The sequence below is a fragment of the Lepisosteus oculatus genome, chromosome 14, assembly GCF_040954835.1.
Source record: "Lepisosteus oculatus isolate fLepOcu1 chromosome 14, fLepOcu1.hap2, whole genome shotgun sequence".
In the NCBI taxonomy this organism is placed as follows: Eukaryota; Metazoa; Chordata; class Actinopteri; order Semionotiformes; family Lepisosteidae; genus Lepisosteus; species Lepisosteus oculatus.
In genome coordinates this window covers 48676877-48697633 of record NC_090709.1, presented here as the reverse complement: position 1 = coordinate 48697633, position 20757 = coordinate 48676877, and the positions used below count along the sequence as shown (strand labels likewise).

Below are 20757 nucleotides of genomic sequence, written 5' to 3'. Positions count from 1 at the left end.
TATTCTGATCGTATAGAGAAATGCGCAAAAATACATTTCCTAAAATCCAATAAAATCTAGTTACATTCTGATGCTATTCTGATGTATCTGAATAGTTTTGGCACAGTTGTTACAGCAAAGAGACAAATAAACTTTTTTTTTAATTTCATTCAAACTGTAGTTTTGAAAATGTTTTTTCAGTTCTCTAAATAATACAAACACAAACACCCGTTGTAAGCGTCTGACCATTGATATTCTTGAATTATAAGCCCGTACACACGCTGGCAGGCAGTTCAGCGAATATGATGCCCCTGCAGGTGCCAGATATTAGACAGACGTATACATACAGTCATCGTGTGGAGTTTATTCCTCCTCTACCGCAGTCTTTGCCTCTTGTCACATTTGCGCTTAATTGTCGATTTTTTGTATAGAACACCGAATATCTTGAGGAAGCCTGTCAAGCGAAGACTGATGGATTATTGAGGTGCAAACACTGGTTCAAAATCAACACCCTCTGCTATTGCCGTTGTTTCTTTGATAGTTTCTTCAAATTCCTCATCTGTCCTTCAATATCGAGGGATATTGAGCATAATACCATACAAATTGTAACTTTCTTTTGATTGCCAGTTTTATTAAAATGCCATCCCCTTTTACAGTTATTTTAGATGTTTGGCAAGGCGTAATATCCCCCCTCTCACCCTCAGCTAAAATATTTTAAAAGTACAACAACATTACATTATATTATACATCACTTCGGTTAACATTTATATTCAAATTAAGGTAAATATACGAAAATAGTAAAATAGTAAAATAGAACTCCGGCGATCTGTTGTTTTTGCTTGTCAAGTTCTCGAACAATTTTGCATTGTTTTTTAAATTACTTTAGCTGAAGATGCAACGGGAGTAGAAGTGAATTTTCCAGCCACCCATTGGAACATAAATGAACATGGGTGAATACTATCTGCTTGGAAGTTGCCGATGTCGGTAATTATTGGAAATTCCCGGTAATGTTGACTCTTTTCTCAATTGTTTACTACTGCAAATATCAAAATAGTTCAGGTTTTGCGGAAAAATAAAATTTTTGCGGTGATGATGTTTACTACAGGAAGAAGTGCGTCCCTGGGTGGGTTCAAAACACCCACCTTTGGGTTAATAGCCGAACACGCAAACCGATTGCACCACAGAAATGCTTCCACCTTGCTTTTTTTTTCATTTACATGCTTTTGGTGAACAAAAAATTCGCTCACATTTCATCTTTCGTAAGCTATATGGTTAAAAAAAAAGCAAGATGGGTTCCGCAAAGGAAATAAATACACGCATTAAACCAAATCAAGACCTCTGTGAGTGTCCCAAATTACATGTTCTGTAAAACAAGACAGGAAGAAAGGTACCACTGGAATTCGGATCCAGTATCTCCTCTTTATTAAACATGTGTTTTACTCAACTTTGTCATGGCGCTGGCAGAGCGCTCTTCTTTTATAGCAGCTTGGACACACCGCCATGAGACATCTGCGTTCGGTGTGCGTTGAGCCTACTCATCAAGCAAGTTGCCTCCTTTAATGCACTAGGAGCCCCGATGGTAAGAGACAGGATGAGAAATGGCTTTTATCTGTCACTTTTCATGTCCAAGGAGATCAATGTGCTTTCCGTGTACAACAGGGTGTCCTCTACACCCGCCACTGAAGCATAACACAGGCTTGGTGACTTGACATCTCCCAAGGAAAATAGTGAAATTACAGGTGGAAGAGGAAAATGACCCTCAAGAATGCAGAAAGATGGTCATCTTAATGGCACCAAATCATGTCTGAAGGGAGTGGGTTTCTAGGTGAGGTGGCTGAGTGGTTAAGGTGATTGACTACTAATATATTGTGCTCTGCACGTGTGGGTTTGAATCCCATCCTCATCAGTGACAATTTCTTTTTCTTTAACGTAACATTACATTTGCCCATAAAGTTCATATATTTTTCTGTAGCCGCAAATCCCCAATATTTCTGCTGTCTCCCGAGAAACACAAGCGTGGAGTCAAATTATATTAAATAACACAACACATCTATTAATTTAACACCCAGATGTGACAGAACACATGTAAGACTTACACACAATGTGTGTATTTTTTTAAAAACAAGTTGTGCCAAAAACTAAATGAACACCTCCATTAAACTTAATGCAGAAGCATGTTGTCTATAATGATAAATGGTGCAAAAAGACAGGAATAAAAGTACCACTGGGATTTGATCCTAGGATGTCTTGTTTACTAAGCAAACACTTTTACCAAGTGAGCCACAGCAAAGCACTACCTTTTTTTAAGTGGTTGTGTTTTCATTTCATTTTTCGCTTTTGTACTAGAGTAGTAATGTTTCTAGATGTGCACGAACGTGGTATAGTAGGCTGACAGCAGGAACACGTGGCCCACAAGCAGTGACGGTATTAGAGGTGCCTGCAGTATGTTGGTTTGTGAGAAGCGATAAAGTAACTTGCCGAGGAAGCAGGTGTGCCTGATTTAATAGAGGCCATCGAGCAGAAAAAGTAACAGAAGAACCAACATAAATTCAACAGCGATCTTCTGCAGCTGAAAACACAGGCGAGACTTCTCCAGGAAACTCACAACCTGGGCATGACTTCACTGCACACTGCTGTTGAGAATGATTGGTGCAGTGGTGCACTGGAGCTGTGCAAGTAATTCTCTCGACACTGACTGACACTGCAGAAACACAGGGTTTGGGCTGTGGATCCATTTCCTCGTGGAAGAAAGAGACAGTAAAATAACAAGGAAAATACAAGAGAAGAAACTGAAAGAATTGTGCCCCCTGCAAAGTAGGAAGGACAGAGGTGGCCGGATACTTAAAACAGCTCAGCGGATAATTTGTAACGACATTCTTCGGTGACAATCAGCAGATGGATTCAGGTTCTGTTGCGCAGTTTGAACGTTTGTTCTCCGAAATCTGGTTCGTTATATGAGATGAACTGATATTAAATAGGACTAATCATTGATATAATAATTGATGTCTGGCGAAGGCAAATAACCTTTGTTCATGATTTGGGATGTGACTGGTTACATTTCAACAGTTACAACCCCCTTTATAAAGGGTTTGCACGTTCCCATGTTCTCTCTCTTCACTGCCTTCGTTCCGCTCTATTTCACTTCAGCCTTTCACTCTTGCTTCCTTCCAATGAGGACGGAGCTGCGGGAGAAAGGGCGCTATAGAGGATCGCTGTTGAGAGCTGCTGCTGTGCTTTGACATCTGAGCTCTGTGGAAAACGATCTCAATACAATTCTGAAAAACACGACTCCCCGAACGCCAGCCGAACAAGTCTCCACAGCCGAAGCGCTGTGTCTCTTTTCAGCTGGCGATAAACCTTTCCTCGATCCTTTGCGGACTTGTAAAACTGTTCCTGATCAGAATAAAAAAACGCTCACGCTAATACACAAGCACCACAGAGATGGAGGGTGAGATGGGGCCTCATTTAGGACAGCATACCACCGCTTAATTCTGTCTTATTAACAAGCATTGCCGCTACAACGGCATCTCTCCTGTCAAACTTCCTCCTGACGTGTTTGACAGGATCTGGGCCGTGGTGAACAGTGGGAAAGACGCCCTGTGGAGAGTGAGGACCATGGGGCTGTTCAAAGGCATCGAGGTCCCAGTCAAGGCAGCAGGTAGCCTGGCCCTGTTCATCACCCGAGAGAACTATTACCTCAGAGATCTGTGGAGAGAAAGGAGGGAGGAAGCAGAAAATCTGTGGGAAATAGAGAGCATAGGTCAATATCTCAAGAAACTGTGAAAAACATTATCATGTTTAAGTAAAGAATGTGATTTGCTTCAGAAAAAAAGAAATTGTTGCTATGTAACTGGTACCATGTCAAAATGTAATGAGATGTGATCATATATACTGTTTTAAGTATGTATATTAATGTAAAGCTTTCTAATTTGTGATGTCCAGTATTTTTTTTGTGAAGTTCTTAAAAAAAAAATCGATTCACCCAGGGCGACGCTCGGCCATTGCACTCCGGCTGTGCTGACCCCTGCGAATTCCCCAAATGTGGGAATCTCGACTGCATAATTTCTGGTAGTGGGGGACTGCGTTCGCGCTCTCCCCTGATGTGCTTGGTCCAATATCAGATACGGAAGAGTTATGACACCACGAGCTGCGATAGGATCCCAGTTCGAAAGGAGTCGATGCCACTGCTGGTTCCCAGTTTCTTTTAGTTAGAGGTCCGGAGAAGCATTTCAAGCTGGTTACACTACTCCTTCCGGACATTCATTCCCTTTTCAAAGTCAGTCGTTTTGCTGTAGTCTGCATTATTAAGGCCAATTTATTTGGTCATGGGGGCCTCGGTACTGTATGCTAATTCTCAAGACAGTTTCACCCGTTTTCTGATTGCTAGGTTCTGTACCAGTGCAGACATGTCAAACAGTGAATGGCTGTACCTCTATTGTATCTGTGCTCAATGAATGAAATCAGTAATAAATGAATATATGTATAGTTATACGAAAAACAAGTGGTTTATCGACTCATCTTTGCAGATTTAGAGGCAGCTTCGATATTCGTTTACAAACTGTTTTTTTTTTTATATGGGTCACACACATGCCATAGCAACAAAACATCTCTAGAGATGAGGCTATAGATCACCTTTCCATCCTCCAGGTTTTCCTCCCAAAGGCTAACCAACGGTGACCCCTGCTGGCCGAGAGAGCAAAAGCTTGCAGCACCTGGTATTCCCAGGAAGTCTCCCATCCAAGTACTAACCAGGCCCACCCCTGCTTAGCTTCCGAGATCAAACAAGATCGGGCACATTCAGGGTGGTGTGGCCGCAAGCGAAAGACATGGCGCCTGACTCGTTACTTGAAGCTGTGTGTGGCTGGGGCTCTGTGCCCCCCGAGCGGGACTGAAGGATCGTTCGTGTGCAACTCTTTGGGAAGGAGCCTCTTTCCAAATCGCATTGCGTACCTGGATGTTGGCGAATGTGCTCCCTTGTGTTGGCTTGTCCCGCACTGGAGGAGAACAAACAAACTGCACGGAGGAGCACAAGGCAAGTCTTCACAAGACAAAAACCTCCAGTGCACAGCACTCTGAAAACATTTCTGGGCTGTTGCGTGTTTATTTCAGCACATAAAGCGCACCAGTCCAACACGTTGGCCGGGCGCGCGGCGCCTCCGCCCTCTTGTGGCCTTGCGGCGTCAGAGCAAGAGGCTCCTTCTCGTTGCCTTTTCGCTGTGTTGCAGAGCCCCGAGAGGGAACCTGGAACGCACACTTTGTGGGGGGCGGGGGACCGCGTTCGCGCTCTGCCCCCGGTCTCTTGCGCGAGTACTAAATCTCATGGCGCCAGCCAGCGGCCAGGAGACAAATACAATATCGCGGGACAGGGGGCCTCGTCATTGATTGTTACATATGAGACGGGGATTAGGAGGAGACCCCGACTGATTGGTAAAGGGGAACACTAACACCAGAGAGACACCCTTCTTAATGGCCAAGCAGAGTCGGGACCTCGGTTTTATGCCTCCCCCGAAGGACGGCGCCTGTTTGTGCAGCAGAGTGTCGCCATCAGGATGCTGGGGCATAAGAAAGCCACACAGACCGCAGGGTGAGCGCTCCCTACTGGTCCCAGTCACACCTCTTGTAGGAGCAGCACCAACCTGAGCTTTTCCGGGGGGAATCTCCCATCCGGGTGCCGGCTAGGCTCACACCTGCTGGGCTGCCGTGGGTGAGCCCAGTCGAGAGTCGCAGGGTGAGATCTAGTCACCGGGGAGAAACGATACAAGCGAAGGATTACTCGGCTCCCAGCACTTGAAAAGACCGACAAATGACTCGTTCCCACCGGAGCTGAATGTACCTGCATGTGTCGTGTCGTCTTCTTCCCCTCGCCCGCTGTGTTTGCTGTATTGCCTTTGAAGCCGGCCCCCGAGACGAGACGGGCTGTTCCTGTGCCCCAATTAACACTTTACAGGTGCCATTCCCTGGCATTGTGGCCATTGTCGGTGGTCACACGCGATAAGTTAAGGTGGAGGAGAGCGGGGCATGCCCAGCGCCAGACATTCGGGGAGGGGGGTGTGCGAGGTGAGGTGAGGTGCGACACGCCGGAGCCCCGACGCTGCTAATGCAGAGCACTAGTTGAACTGGCATTGAAAGGACGTGTGCACACGGAGCGAGCCTTCCCTGCGGCGGAGCGTGGAAACTTTCTCCCCGCGCTGCAGGAGTTGTGTGCGCTGCAGCGGTGCCGAGAGAACAGCACAGAAGGCAGCAGGCTCTGGAGAGCGGGTAAGAGACGGCGAGCAGGCCCGTTTTTTTGGAAATTGCTGAAAAGGCTCCGGTGTTTGTTCGGTGTGTGGCAGGCGCACGACACGAGCTTGCGTAGTGATCTGCGGGTCTGGTGTTATGCAAATGAGGCCGAATTGCGTCCCGGGACATGCTGCGAATGCGCATTGGCGACTGCAGATGTGTAGGAAACGGCGCGCTCGTTTTCTCGTTTTGCCCACCCTTTTGAGTGTTAGTGTGGCGTGTGAGTGTGTGAAAGAGTGGGCCCAGCAGGAAGCGGTGGCGTGCATGGCGAGGAGCTGGCCTAGGCTGCGCGCTTTGTGCTGTGGGTGCGGGCCGCTTGCATGGGCTTGTACAGCTCATACTTACCTGGCAGGGGAGATACCTTGATCATCCTGTAGGTGGAGTAGTTGGATTGTTTTCTTGTTTTGTGGAAGCAGTGTTTGTTTTGCAGTTTACGAAATGGCAACTTTTGGATCCCGCAAGAATGCTGTGTGTTTTGAGCTTTTGGATGACCTCTTCATGGATCGTATGCAGTTTAGCAGAAAAGTGTTGCAGAAGGAACTTGGCTTTGAACCTCAGCACTTGGATTTCATCTTCGCTCTCCCAGGTCAGAAAGCATTTGAGGTTGTATTTGCTACCTTTCCTCTGTTTGAACAATGTGTGGATGTGTTTGAGGCAAAAAGAGGGAAAGTTCCTGCCCTTGAGAAGATCAGCTTGCAGCCTCTGACACAGAGAGAGAGGAAAACGGTGCATTTTGTTATGTTCTTGGAACTGGCAAAGACGGAGGACATTCACACCTGGCTTAACCAGTACTGCACCGTCCACCATGGAACTGAGGTTAGAGATGTTGACAGTGGCTATGTTTTTTATGTGGGACAACCAAAGGTGTTTCGGCGCTGTGGCGCTGTGGGACACCTGGCATCATTCTGCACCGTGAAATGCTGCAAGACCTGTGGCAAACAGGGACATTTAGCCTCTGACTGTTCAATGCTGCCAAAGTGCAATTTATGTGGCTCGGAAGGACACGTTTTTAAGAACTGCCCTCACGCCTACGCCAATAAACTCAAAATGAGAAAGGATGAGGCAGTGCTTGTTTCAGCCAAACCGGCCCGAAAAGCCAAAGCAAACAACAAGTCAAACAAAGAACCTTTGTTGGACAAAGACTCTCAGCCTCCAGCCAGGATCAGTCCTGCTGTGGCTCCGGGGCTGGTGGAAGAGAAATCCACTACGCCCCCACAACTGCAGACTGCACCAGAAAAGCACGAGGGTTTGAAAACCCCCGAGAACAGCCAGGACCCCTCCCCCACTCCTGCTCCTGAGAACAAGGGCCAGTGTGGGGCCCCCCGGTGGAGCGGGTCCAGCGAGGATACCCAGGATTCAGCGGAGCTGCTTTTCACAGACTCTGCATGTGCTACAGATGCATTCCTCTCTTCCATCCAGTCCATCACGGAGGATCTGCAGCAGCTGGTGGGTGAGGGGGAAGAGGAGACTGGTGCATCGGCTGCTCCCCTTTCCCCTCAGTGCTCCCAGGAGCTGGACTTGAGGAAAAGGAAAAATGACTCTGTTTTCTCCCCGAGCGAGGAGGAAGGAGAGCATGGCGATGGGGACAGCTGGAACCCCTCCACCCCTCCCTCTACCCCCTTCCTTGAAATGGACTCCGTGAACGCTTTTACTGCTGCCACCCTGATGAAGGCTCCTTAAGAGGATGGCTGGCAGGAAATTGGGAAGAAGAAAAAGAAAAAGAAGAAGGTAACAGTTGAGACAGAAGAGAAATGTGTTTTGTAAAGACTGGTTCCACTTTCTTATGTAATATGGCTCTAAACATAATTTCTCTTAACACCAGAGGTATCAATGACAGAGTTAAATGCCAGTCTGTCTTTGATTACCTCCAGCAGAGAGAGGGAGATGTGTTGATGTTGCAGGAGTGTGCTTTAGCCTATCAAGAGAGGTATAAAAGCTTTGAAGATAGGTGGGATAAAGGGCCTTCTGTTTGGTCAGGGGACAATAACAACAGAGCCTCTGGCGTGGCCATTCTTTTCAAAGGATGGGCATTCAAATTGAAAAGTATTCAGAGGGTCATAGATGGCAGGTTGCTGTGTGTGGATGTGGAATGGGGGACCGTTAACCTGCGGCTAATCAATGTGTATTGTCCTACTGACGTGGGAGGAAGGGAGGACAAAGGCCTTTTTCATGGCTGAGGGAAGGAAGGCTGCTGCCAGACGGAGAGGAGTGCTAGCCAGGAAACAGAGGCAGCTGCAGCGTCTCTACACGATGCTGCACAGTGGCTTCGATGTGCTCGAGGATATCACCCTTTTAAAAAAGGACATCCGGAGCATAGTGGAAGAAAGTAGTCGAGGAGTGCTGTTAAGAAGCAGAGTGCAGTTCTTGGAAGAAAATGAGAAGTGTACTCGCTTCTTTTTCAGTAAAGTGGTAGGCTCCAAGTCTGTCATGGAAAGTGTAGTTGATGAGGAGGGACGAGAGAGAACAGAGCTGAGTGCTATCCTCTCCTGCACCGAGGCCTTCTACTCAAGACTGTACAGCTCTACAGAGGTAAAGGATGAAGAAATTCATTTTTTTACCTCAAAGCTAGAAAACGTTTTGAGTGAAGAAGATAGGGAAGTACTTGAGAGGGATTTGACAGTAGAATAGCTGAGACAGGCTATGGAGAGCTTACAGAAGGGGAAAACTCCGGGTGCTGACGGGGTCCCTAAAGAATTTATTGCACCTTTTGGGATCTGCTTCAGGATCCGCTACTGCTCCTATTCGAGGAAAGCTATAAGACAGAATTGCTGCCTGACTCCTTAAGAGAAGGCACTATCTCTCTCTTGTTTAAGAAAGGAGCAAAGAATGACATAAAGAACTGGAGAGCCCTCAGCCTGTTAGACGTGGACACTAAGATCCTGTCCAAAGCCCTTTTCCTGCGCCTACAAAATGTATTGGCCTCACTGGTAGGGAAAGAACAGACTTGTGGGATAGCAGGATGCCTGATGAGCGACAACCTGGCCTTGTTGAGGGACGTCTGTCTGTACTCAGAGGATCGCTCCCTCCCTCTGTGCATTTTAGGTGTAGACCTAGAAAAGACCTTTGACCGTCTAAACCGGCAGTACTTAACATCGGTACTTGAGCACATGAAGTTTGGCCCCTTCATGAGAAAGTGGATTAACCTGCTGTACACAGGTAGCAACAGCAGAGTAATGGTTAATGGCAATAGATCACGCCCCTTTGAAGTCTGTTCAGGGGTGAGGCAGGGCTGCCCATTATCCCCCTTGTTATTCGTTTTGGCTATGGAGCCCTTAGCCTGTGCCTTGCGCCAGGATCAGGCCATTAATGGGATACCAGTGCCTGGAAGTGGGGGAGGAGAGGTAACGTCACCCTGCTCCTCTCTGACAATGCCTCAATTAGCAGAGCTCTGCAGTACTGTGATCAGTTCTCTTTGGCTTCCTCCGCAAAAATTAATAAATCTAAGGGTGAGATTTTTTATCAGAACTGGAGGGAGCCAAAAGAAGGACATGATCTCAGGCTGCAAGAAAAGAGAATTAAGGTCCTGGGGGTGTATTTTGGAGAAGAGATGGGAACAGTAAATTGGCAGAACAAATTGCCAATCTTAAACAAAAAACTGATGGTTACACTACTGCCAGCAGGGGTCGCCGTTGGTACCGTAGGCTTTGGGAGGAAAACCTGGAGGATGGAAAGGTGATCTATAGCCTCATCTCTAGAGATGTTTTGTTGCTATGGCATGTGTGTGACCCATATAAAAAAAAAACAGTTTGTAAAACGAATATCGAAGCTGCCTCTAAATCTGCAAATGAAGATGAGTCGATAAACCACTTGTTTTTCGTATAACTATACATATATTCATTTATTACTGATTTCATTCATTGAGCACGGATACAATAGAGGTACAGCCATTCACTGTTTGACATGTCTGCACTGGTACAGAACCTAGCAATCAGAAAACGGGTGAAACTGTCTTGAGAATTAGCATACAGTACCGAGGCCCCCATGACCAAATAAAGGCTAACCTCGATAATCAGCCTAAATAATGCAGACTACAGCAAAACGACTGACTTTGAAAAGGGAATGAATGTCTGGAAGGAGTAGTGTAACCAGCTTGAAATGCTTCTCCGGACCTCTAACTAAAAGAAACCGGGAACCAGCAGTGGCATCGAATCCTTTCGAACTGGGATCCTATCGCACCTCGTGGTGTCGTAACTCTTCCGTATCTGATATTGGACCAAGCACATCAGGGGAGAGCACGAACGCAGTCCCCAGCTACCAGAAATTATGCAGTCGAGATTCCCACATTTGGGGAATTCGCAGGGGTCAGCACAGCCGGAGTGCAATGGCCGATCCTCGCTCTGGGTGAACCGATTTCGATTTTTAAGAACTTTTATTTCCTTTTCACAATAAAATACAGGGCATCACAAATGCTTTACATTAATATACATACTTAAAACGGTATATATGATCACATCTTATTACATTTTGACACGGTACCAGTTACATAGCAACAATTTCTTTTTTCTGGTGCAAATCACATTCTTAGTTAAACATGATAAATTTTCTCACAGTTTCTTGAGATATTGACCTATGCCCTCTATTTCCCACAGATTTTCTGCTTCCTCCCTCCCTCCGCTCTGGGTGAACCTCCTTCTTGATCAAGGTATTGAAGTGGAAATCTAATAAGTAAATTGATTCTTAAAAATGTAGAGAAATATATTGGTGCTTTTAGATAATATATTTCAAGGATGTAACTGCTGTGCTACAGTGCGTGCAGAATTTTAGAAAACAGTTCGTCAACAAAGTACAATGTTTAGGTTAGTTTAGAAGACAATGTACCAAAACAATATATGCTGTCTGGGTTATTAAAATTAGCTGAAAGTAACTGATAAGCTTTTAATAACAAATCTAGTTTTTCTTCTCTCACTCTATGATGTAATCTGTTTTCTCTTAGAGAAAGGGGAAGTTTTAGAAGGGACCAAGTGCTGAACTTTTTTACAGCGCAACGTCTTTTAAAAACCCTGTACTGCTTGTAACAAATTGAGTCTCTGGTTGCACTTTGCGAAGTGACAGCAGGGCTCCCAATATTGCAATATTGAAATAAAGACCTTACTCAGGTGAGAACTCTCTTTTGTGGCTTCTTTGATAGTTATATTTCCATGACAATTTGGGGGCTCGTCCGGGATCACAAACCTGAACACGAACGGCTGCTGAAACTCCATCCGGACCCGGACAATTTTAGCAAATTGGACGAACTTCGGAGGATAAACTGTTTATCCTTCCAGAGACGCGTCTGGAGAATTGGCAGCTGTCTGACGTCAGTAAGTGATCCTTTAAAATTAATAGTTTGAGAAGCTAGCCACAGGGGTGTTCTCACGCGGGTTTGATGAGTCCAGGACTCATATAAAGAACTTATCTCAACACAGACGTGTGGTTTTTGCTCTGCGGAGTAGTTAATGTGATAAGGTTCTAAGTAAGGCACCGATCGGTAAAAATGGGAAATTAAAATTCAAAGACGAAAATGGGACCGAGCAGTCCAGCAAAAGTACATGTACGACAAATTCGGAGAAACAATTATAGCCTGGGTTAGGAAAAAAAATATGTTCATGAACTGTAAAGCTAGGGTAATAGGTGTAAGGGAACTTGCACATAATTTATATATGATAATTAGGGGCCCATAACTATGAAGGATCTTTATAAGTGAATCAGAATGGACAGAGGAAAGTTGCATTAGGAAAAAGAAGTTTCCTGAAAAAGGGGAAACTTAGAAGAGAAGGAGAAGAAAGGAAAGAAAATGAATTGGAAAACTTATTCAATGGAAAGAGGAATCACAGAAATAATGGGAAGCTTAAAAAAAAGACTAGTGTTGAAACTAAAGAACAGCAAGCTGCAGCTAAAGTCATGGCCATGCGTACAAAAAAGAAAAAGTCTTCACCGAAATTAGAAAGCGGTCCGGAGCCACTTGTTTGTAAAATGCCAATGTGCACTTTTCCAGGTCCAGAAGGAACTCCAGCATATGTACAGTACATTGACATTGGTCTCCTAGTGAATTATTTGCATTAGTTAAGTCTTTTCCTAAATTGCCTGATGATCGTAAAGAATTTAGAAGAAAGGCAAGCGCCTTGTTCTTGATTGTCTTAAGCCTAATTACAGTGACATAACCTTGTTGCTAGATCATATTGTTCCTAAAGGTTTACAACGTCCTCTAAAAAGGAGGAGGCAGATTGGCGGATACGTGACCCAAATGATGAAGAAGTATCCATCTAAATTAAACCACACGGACATGGAGAGGAAAAGTTAGGCGGCCGCTTCTAAAAAGAGGTAAGGACTCCTTTTCTAAAAAGTCCCTTGTCCTCTCCATGTTGCTGGGTTCAGGGTTTTCCTGAAGCTGAAGCGAGTACAACAGAAAAATGAGTTAATGGTGTATGTGTTTTAGATGCCTGTTTTGTGAAGGTGGGGTAGAAAAGGAGGGATTGCTGAAGGAATAGCATCTCGCCCTGCCCGTGCGAAAAAATCCAGGTGTTGCATCCTGGTACACGACTGCAGTACGGCTGAAGGTAGTAACTAGAACTGTACTCGCAGAAGAGCCGAAAATGGTAACTCGATTCAACTGTGTGTTTAAAGCCAGGATTTGGAACCTGGTCCGTGTTCCCCTATTGTGATAGTTCGTCAGTTTGTCTCGACTGGGGGATTCCGCGGGGCGCGTGGGAGACGTGAAAATGGTTTGGTGTGAAGGGAAAAATAAAGTTTGATTAATCCAAAGTGAAATTTAAAAGAAATATTGACTGTCAGACGGTATTTAGGCTGAACAGGAATGTAGAAAAGTGTATGAACCTTTGGATAAAAATATTTAGAGGAATATTTGAGAATTCAACAGAATATCATAGATGAGACGGAAAAATCCCTGATGGAAAAGCTAAAAGCAATGGCTGAACGAAACGAAGTTGTATATGTAGAAAAAGAAAAAGCAAAAGAAGAAATAGAACGCCTTAAGAGAGAATCTGGGAGAAGGGTGGGAATTAGTGTGGAGATTTTTGAAAGAGCATTACCCACCGAAAACTGATTAGAGAAAAGTAACAGCATGTCAGCAGAAGGAAGTGAGGATGTTTTCAGATTTTACAGAAAGGTTTATAGCTTTATGGATAGTATACTCGGGGTTAGCCGATGAAAAGGAAGTGAATGAAGATTCTTCCACAGTAATAAAACAAATTTACTTGAGTGGGTTAAAACCTGATGTTGCCAAGAATGTACAACTATGCTTTCCTGATATTACGAACAGAGACAGATGTGATTTAATAACTCGCGAAGCATGCATGCAGAAGTGCGAGCACTGCAAATGGGAGGTAAAAAGACTCCCAAGGAGGAGAAAAGGGAGCCGCCAGTTTGTCGAAATTATTGTGCGACTTTAATGTTATACCGAGATATAAAACCCCAAAGACAAAACTACTAATAAGCTGGTGTGCAGTTACTAAAAAAAAGGTGTTTTTGGAGAAATTGTAAGAAAGAGGCTTGATTTCACAATTAAAGAACATGTCAGAAGCTGAAACGAGAGCCGTGCGTGAACTAACAGTTTTAATCTAGTAAACCCCTCTGTAGCCTTCCTAAATTTATCTCAGGATTTAAATAAAAGTGAAATAATCTTACAGTGTGCAGTAACTGGGGGACACAGGAGCACAGCTGTACTGTTTTTAGACTAAAACAGCATAAAGATGTGATATAAAGTTTTCTAACGGGTAACAGGAGGCTACAGGAGAAGGGGTGCAAGGGTTGTGTTTAAAGCAAATATAAGCTGTCACAGTCTGCTTGGGAAAAGATGTACAGTTTCAACTACTGATGTGGGTGGGGGACACCCCAGACCTATTTTAGGCCCAGACTGCAGCATTTTATAAGGAATTACTGCATGAAATAGCATTTATATAAACTAACTCAATAGAGTTATGTGATATTGTGATTGTTTTACCTAATGAGGGAATCCATAAGGCCGGGCTACTCCAAGTATTGGATCTAAAGAGGAAAAAAAGGAGTATAAAACCAACTACATGATAAAGCCAGGGTGAATGCCTTCTCAGAACGAGCTTGTCTAGTGACGTATTGGTTTAAGGGGGGTAGTGCAGTCTAAAGACAAAATTGCCTTGACCCCTGCAGCAGAAACCGTTTTTGATGTTTTGAGACAAGCTTTCTTGCAGGCACTGGCCCTGGACTGGATTCCCTCAGACTGATCATCTGTATGTAATTTGTCTGTAAGTGAAAGAAATGGGTTGTGAGCTGTTGTGCTGGTGCAGGAGCATGGAGATAGGCATCGTCTGGTGGGTTATTATTATTCAGGACCCCTTGATGCAGTGGCCAAGGGGCCGTGTTTATGTGTTGTGCAGGCTACCTGCCTGGCTGTATAAACTGTGAATAATCTGGTGTAGAACTAGCAGACCGAATGAAAATATTTAATTGAAACTTGTAAATATGCTAAATGGAAAATTGTAGCAATTTATATAGACTATATATATACATTTGGTGTATGCCACAATTTTGGATGGCAGTGAAGGAATAGGGATTTCCCCAACATGGGAGATGGCTCTCCAGGCTTTTCTCAAGGCCCTCTCACCCGAGGAGCTGCGGCGCCACGTGCAGCTGGCCGCGCCAACATCGCTGGAGCAGGCCTCGGCCCTTGCTACACGGGCTGAGGCCGTGTTCGAGGTGACTGGAAGTGCCAGCAGACGCAGTGCGCCCTGCCGGCTGACCGAGACGGCGACGGAGGAATCCAGCGAGGGGGAAGAGGAGCCAGCCTGGGCAGCGACCCCCGCGGAACAGCCCCGCACGCTGATTTGCAACCGCTGCGGGAAGAGGGGACACCGAGCCCGGTTCTGCCGGGCACCCAAACCTCGCACTCCTCGATCGGCGTCGGGAAACGGGAACGGGGCGGCTCAGCGTGGGGAAGGCCGCCCCTCGAACACCTCAACCCCCGCTCCGGAGAGTGATGTTAAGACCGGTGCCCCTCACGCCACCGTGGGGCGAGTCGGCTGTAGCCGGGGCCTGTACCTCCACTGCAAAATCGAGGACCAACCCTGCCTGGCCCTACTCGACACCGGTTCATCGGTAACCCTACTCCGTCCGGGCGTCCTCCCCGACACCGAGGGCACCAACCCCCCAGGATGGGAGGCCTCCAGCCTGCGGCTAAGGACCGTGACGGGACAGCTCGCTGCAGTCCGGGGGAAACAGGTGCTTGCCTTCCGTCTAGGTGCAGCGACGGTGCGCCACCCCTGCTACCTCGCACCCATCCAGGAGGACTGCATTCTGGGGCTGGACGTACTGCAGCGAGCGGGGGCCAGTTTGGACTTGAGCCGGCAGGAGTTGGTGTGGCAGGGGGAGCGACTGCACCTGGTGGAGGGCAGGCCCGGCGAAGGCCGAGGGACGCGGGCTTGCCGGAGCCGGGAGAAAAAGAGGCAGTGGCGGCGGCGGCGGCGGCAGTCGCCGGGGCAGACCAGGCCTGTGAGCCGGGGAGCGAGCGTGCCAGATCCTGCTCCCGAGTCAGCCGGGGGGCCAGACAAAGCGGCGGCGGCGGGGGCCGAAGGTTGCGTGGAAGCGAGGCGCGCCGTTGAGGATCTCTACCAGCGGAGCTGCGAGGGCCTCGATCAAGACCAGCTGCAGCGGCTCCAGGAGCTACTCACCCAGAACAAGGATCTCTTTGCGGCGAGAGATGAGGACTGCACCCGCACTGCCCTGGTCCAACATAAGATCAACACCGGCGACGCTCGGCCCATCCGCATCCCACCGGGACGCATGGTTCACGCCAAGCGGACCGCCGCCGAGGAAAAGATCCGGGAGATGGCCGCAGCGGGGGTGATTGAGCCCTCCGCGAGCCCGTGGTCGGCGCCAGCTGTACTGGTAAAAAAAAAAGACGGAGGTTCTGCGTCAACTACCGCAAGCTGAACGAGGTCACCCGGAAAGATTCCTACCCCCTGCCGAGGTAGATGACGCCCTAGACTACATCACTGGGTCGACCTGGTTCAGCTCCCTGGACCTCCGCTGCGGCTACTGGCAGGTACCGCTTGCTCCCGATGCTCGCCCGAAGACGGCCTTTTCTATCGGCCAGGGCCTCTGGCAGTTTACTGTCATGCCTTTTGGCCTGTGCAATGCCCCGGCGACGTTCGAGAGGCTGATGGAGAGGGTGCTGGCATCTGTCCCGCGGAAACAGTGTGTGCTGTATCTGGACGATCCGATACTTCATGCCCGGGGCTTAGACCAGGCCTTGACGAACCTCCAGGCGGTGCTGGCCTGCATCCGCCGCGCTGGCCTGAGGCTCAACCCCCGCAAATTCGAGCTCCTGTGGTGGGAGGTGAGCTTCCTGGGACATGTTGTTGGACCGCGAGGGGTGGCTACGGACCCAGGTAAGGTCGCCGCAGTGAGGGACTGGCCGACTCCACGCACCGTCACGGAGCTCCGCAGCTTTCTGGGGTTGGCCTCGTACTCGTACTGGGGTTCGTCCGGGACTTTGCCAGCATCGCTGCCCCGCTGCACCGCCTAACCGACAAGGGCCGCCGTTTCGACTGGGACTCGGGCTGTGAGACTGCCTTAGGCCGGTTGCGTGAAGCTCTGGTGGGGGCCCCCGTGCTGGCCTACCCGACCCGCGGTTGCCGTATGTTCTCGACACCGACGCGAGTGACTCGGGGGTGGGTGCGGTGTTGGCGCAGGAGGGGCCGGATGAGGAGAGCGTAGTGGCCTACTATAGTCGGGCTTTGACTAGGGCTGAACGGAACTACTGCGTGACCCGTCGCGAGCTGCTGGCGGTGATGGCGGCGGTCCACCACTTCAGGCCGTACCTGTTCGGGACCCGGTTCCGGCTGAGGTCCGACCATGTTTCCCTCACCTGGCTGCTCCATTTTAAGGAGCCGAAGGGGCAGATGGCGCGATGGATAGAGATCCTGCAGGAGTACGACTTCACTGTCGTGCACCGTGCGGGGTCTCGCTCTCTCGCGGCGCCCCTGCGAGGCCGCGGTGCACGGCCAGCCGGGCGTGGGGCACTTCGGCGGTAAAAAAACCCTGCAGCGTCTCCGAGGCCATTGCCACAGAGACGTGCAGCGGTACTGCCGAACGTGTGCGGTGTGCGTGGCGCAGAAGGGTCCCCCCGAGCGCTCTCGGGCCCCCCTCCAACAACACCAGGTGGGGGCTCCTATGGAGCGGGTGGGGGTGGAAGTTTTGGGCCCGTTTCGGCGCACCGAGGCCGGGAACCGCTACGTCTTGGTGGCCATGGATTATTTTACGAAGTGGCCGGAGGCCTACGCCCTCCCGGACCAGAGTGCCCCCACGGTGGCCGATGCACTGCTGGAGGGGATGTTTGCCAGGCTGGGGGTGTCGGAGGAGTTACACAGTGACCAGGGGCGTAACTTCGAGTCCTAGGTCTTCGCCAGAGTGTGCCAGCGCCTGGGGATCACACCGCTGCATCCCCAGAGCGACGGGTTGGTGGAGCGGTTTAATCGGACGCTCGCCACCCAGCTGGCCACCCTGGTGTCCCTACACCAACGGGACTGGGACCGCCACCTCCCCCTTGCGCTCTGGGCGTATAGGACCGCGGTCCAGGAATCCACCGGGTGCACCCGGCCTCGCTCATGCTGGGCCGGGAAATGCGAACCCCGGTGGACCTGGTCTTCGGCCCGCCGCCCGGAGACGGGTCGGCACCCCCGGCTGGACCGGACTACGAGTGGGACCTGCGGCAGCGGATGCAGCGGGTGCACAGCTTTGCACGGACCCACCTGACACAGGCGGGGGTCCGGCAGAAGCGGTACTACGACCTGCGCTGCAGGGGGCCTGCCTTCCAGCCCGGGGACTCGGTTTGGGTGTACAACCCGCGCCGCCGCAAAGGCCTCAGCCCTAAGATGGCGCCGTCGTGGGAGGGGCCCGCTGAGGTACTCGGGGTGGTGGGCGAGGTCTGCTACCGTGTCCGGTTGCGAACACGGGGTAGAGTGGTGGTCCTGCACTGAGACCGCCTGGCCCCCTACCGGGCCCGGGAGGAGGAGCCGTGTGGGGAGCCTCTAGAGGAGCAGCCGGGGCTTGAGCCGGCCGATAGTGGGGCGTCCATGGGTCGCCAGCCATCACCGCGGCGCAGCGGCCGCTCACGCAGGGTTCCGCAGCAGTTAGCCGAGTACGAGTACAGCCTGAGGGGGGTGTTCGACGTCGGCGAGACGCCAGACGCTTCAGGTGGGGGCAGTGTAACACCCTCGCCTGGTGGTGAGGAGGAAGCGCCCCTAGGCCCTCGTAGTACCGCTGGGCATGCTGGGAGTGGTAGCCGGGGAGAGTCTGAGGGTCAGCACGATGAAAAGCGGCTGACCCTACCTGTGTAAATAATGTCCTAGTATTTCTAGCGCCCTGTGTAGTCTTATAAGAGTATAGCATGTTGTTAAGTAATTACCACCATAAAGATGTGTACGTGTTCCGTCTCCTCATGTGCGTGTATATTCTGTGTTTGGTTTTGTGTGGTTGTTAACAAATAAAGCTAGCACTTGGTTTGTTAATCGCGTCTCTACTGGTCTTTTGTTCTGAAAAGAACCTATAAATGCTACAATATATTTATTTATTACTGGTTTCATTCATTGAGCACGGATACAATAGAGGTACAGCCATTCACTATTTGACATGTCTGCACTGGTACAGAACCTAGCAATCAGAAAACATGTGAAACTGTCTTTAGAATTAGCACACAGTACTGAGGCCCCCATGACCAAATAAAGGCTAACCTCGATAATCAGCTTAAATAATGCAGACCACAGCAAAACGACTGACTTTGAAAAGGGAATGAATGTCCGGAAGGAGAAGTGTAACCAGCTTGAGATGCTTCTCCGGACCTCTAACTAAAAGAAACCGGGAACCAGCAGTGGCATCGACTCCTTTCGAACTGGGATCCTATCGCAGCTCGTGGTGTTGTAACTCTTCCGTATCTGATATTGGACCAAGCACATCAGGGGAGAGCGTGAACACAGTCCCCCACTACCAGAAATTATGCAGTCGAGATTCCCACATTTGGGGAATTCGCAGGGGTCAGCACAGCTGGAGTGCAATGGCCGAGCCTTGCTCTGGGTGAACCGATTTCGATTTCGATTTTTAAGAACTTTTATTTCCTTTTCACAATCAAATACAGGGCATCACAAATGCTTTACATTAATATACATACTTAAAACAGTATATATGATCACATCTCATTACATTTTGACACGGTACCAGTTACATAGCAACAATTTCTTTTTTTCTGGTGTAAATCACATTCTTTACTTAAACATGATAATGTTTTTCACAGTTTCTTGAGATATTGACCTATGCTTTCTATTTCCCACAGATTTTCTGCTTCCTCCCTCCTTTCTCTCCACAGATCTCTGAGGTAATAGTTCTCTCGGGTGATGAACAGGGCCAGGCTACCTGCTGCCTTGACTGGGACCTCGATGCCTTTGAACAGCCCCATGTTCCTCACTCTCCACAGGGCGTCTTTCCCACTGTTCACCACGGCCCAGATCCTGTCAAACACGTCAGGAGGAAGTTTGACAGGAGAGATGCCGTATATGACGAAAGCAGCGGTCAGGGTAAATTGGGGCGAGAGAGCTTGCAACCAATCTTCAAACTGTGCCCAGAAGGCCTTAGCAAAAAAGCAGGACCACAGGAGATGGGTCACAGTCTCCTCCTCGCCGCAGCCCACCCTAACGCAGCGAGGGCTGGGGGTGAGGCCTAAGAACTAAGAAAGTTCGTACCGGTAAGCACTGGTGGACGACACTCCAGGCTAAATCTCTGTGAATGTTGCACAGAAACTTAGAGGATGTGTGTTTCCACACCTTCCTTGTTTGGGTTGATGTTAAAATGCCCACAGGGGTCTGCCTATTGTTCTGGGGTGCAACGAAATCTTCCAGTTTTTGGACGCTGACATCTCGGAGGGGAATATGGCGAATTGGGTGAGATCTTAGAAAACTTTTAACTGTCCCATAAATTGCAGGGCATGTGTCAGAGAGTGGGACATCCAGCTTGGGTCTGACACCCCACACTCTGAACACCTCCCTACCTACCCAGAGCCTGGCACAATAAGTCCAGGTATGCGCTGCAGGTGCTGTTGCAAAGCCTCTCAGCACAGAGGCCAGGAAAATGCACAGCAGCTTCGTAGCAATATCTGGGACAGACTTCCCCCCTGAGGGTAGCGGCCTGTACATTATTTCCCTTCTGAGTCTTTCCTGCTTCCCACCCCATAGAAATTGAAACATCAATCTCCTCAGCACCGCCGCAACACGGTGTCGGATTGGGAAGGTAGAAGCCAGAAAATTCAAGACAGGCAAGAGCTCGGCTTTGATGACCAGCACCTTACCTGTCATGGTGAGGTCTCGGTCCTTCCATTGCATCAGTTTTTTGTTTAAGATTGGCAATTTGTTCTGCCAATTTACTGTTCCCATCTCTTCTCCAAAATACACCCCCAGGACCTTAATTCTCTTCTCTTGCAGCCTGAGGTCATGTCCTTCTTTTGGCTCCCTCCAGTTCTGATAAAAAATCTCACTCTTA

General features: G+C 48.8%; 4 non-coding genes and 1 pseudogene across 4 annotated transcripts; 2 read left to right on the top strand and 3 right to left on the bottom strand.

Moving 5' to 3' along the window:
• The first annotated feature begins 1803 nt into the window (after window positions 1-1803).
• trnas-acu (transfer RNA serine (anticodon ACU)) lies at window positions 1804-1885 on the top strand. Its single transcript has one exon. It is a non-coding gene; the product is annotated as a tRNA-Ser (tRNA).
• A 2035-nt stretch (window positions 1886-3920) lies between these two features.
• Window positions 3921-4079, top strand: LOC138243565 (U1 spliceosomal RNA). Its single transcript, XR_011192220.1, has one exon. It is a non-coding gene; the product is annotated as a U1 spliceosomal RNA (small nuclear RNA).
• A 600-nt stretch (window positions 4080-4679) lies between these two features.
• On the bottom strand, window positions 4680-4798 carry LOC138244429 (5S ribosomal RNA). The gene has a single exon (XR_011193042.1). It is a non-coding gene; the product is annotated as a 5S ribosomal RNA (ribosomal RNA).
• Window positions 4799-10481: 5683 nt separating this feature from the next.
• On the bottom strand, window positions 10482-10651 carry LOC138243694 (U1 spliceosomal RNA). The gene has a single exon (XR_011192329.1). It is a non-coding gene; the product is annotated as a U1 spliceosomal RNA (small nuclear RNA).
• Window positions 10652-19184: 8533 nt separating this feature from the next.
• On the bottom strand, window positions 19185-19338 carry LOC138243708 (U1 spliceosomal RNA; annotated as a pseudogene).
• Between the last annotated feature and the right edge of the window lie 1419 nt (window positions 19339-20757).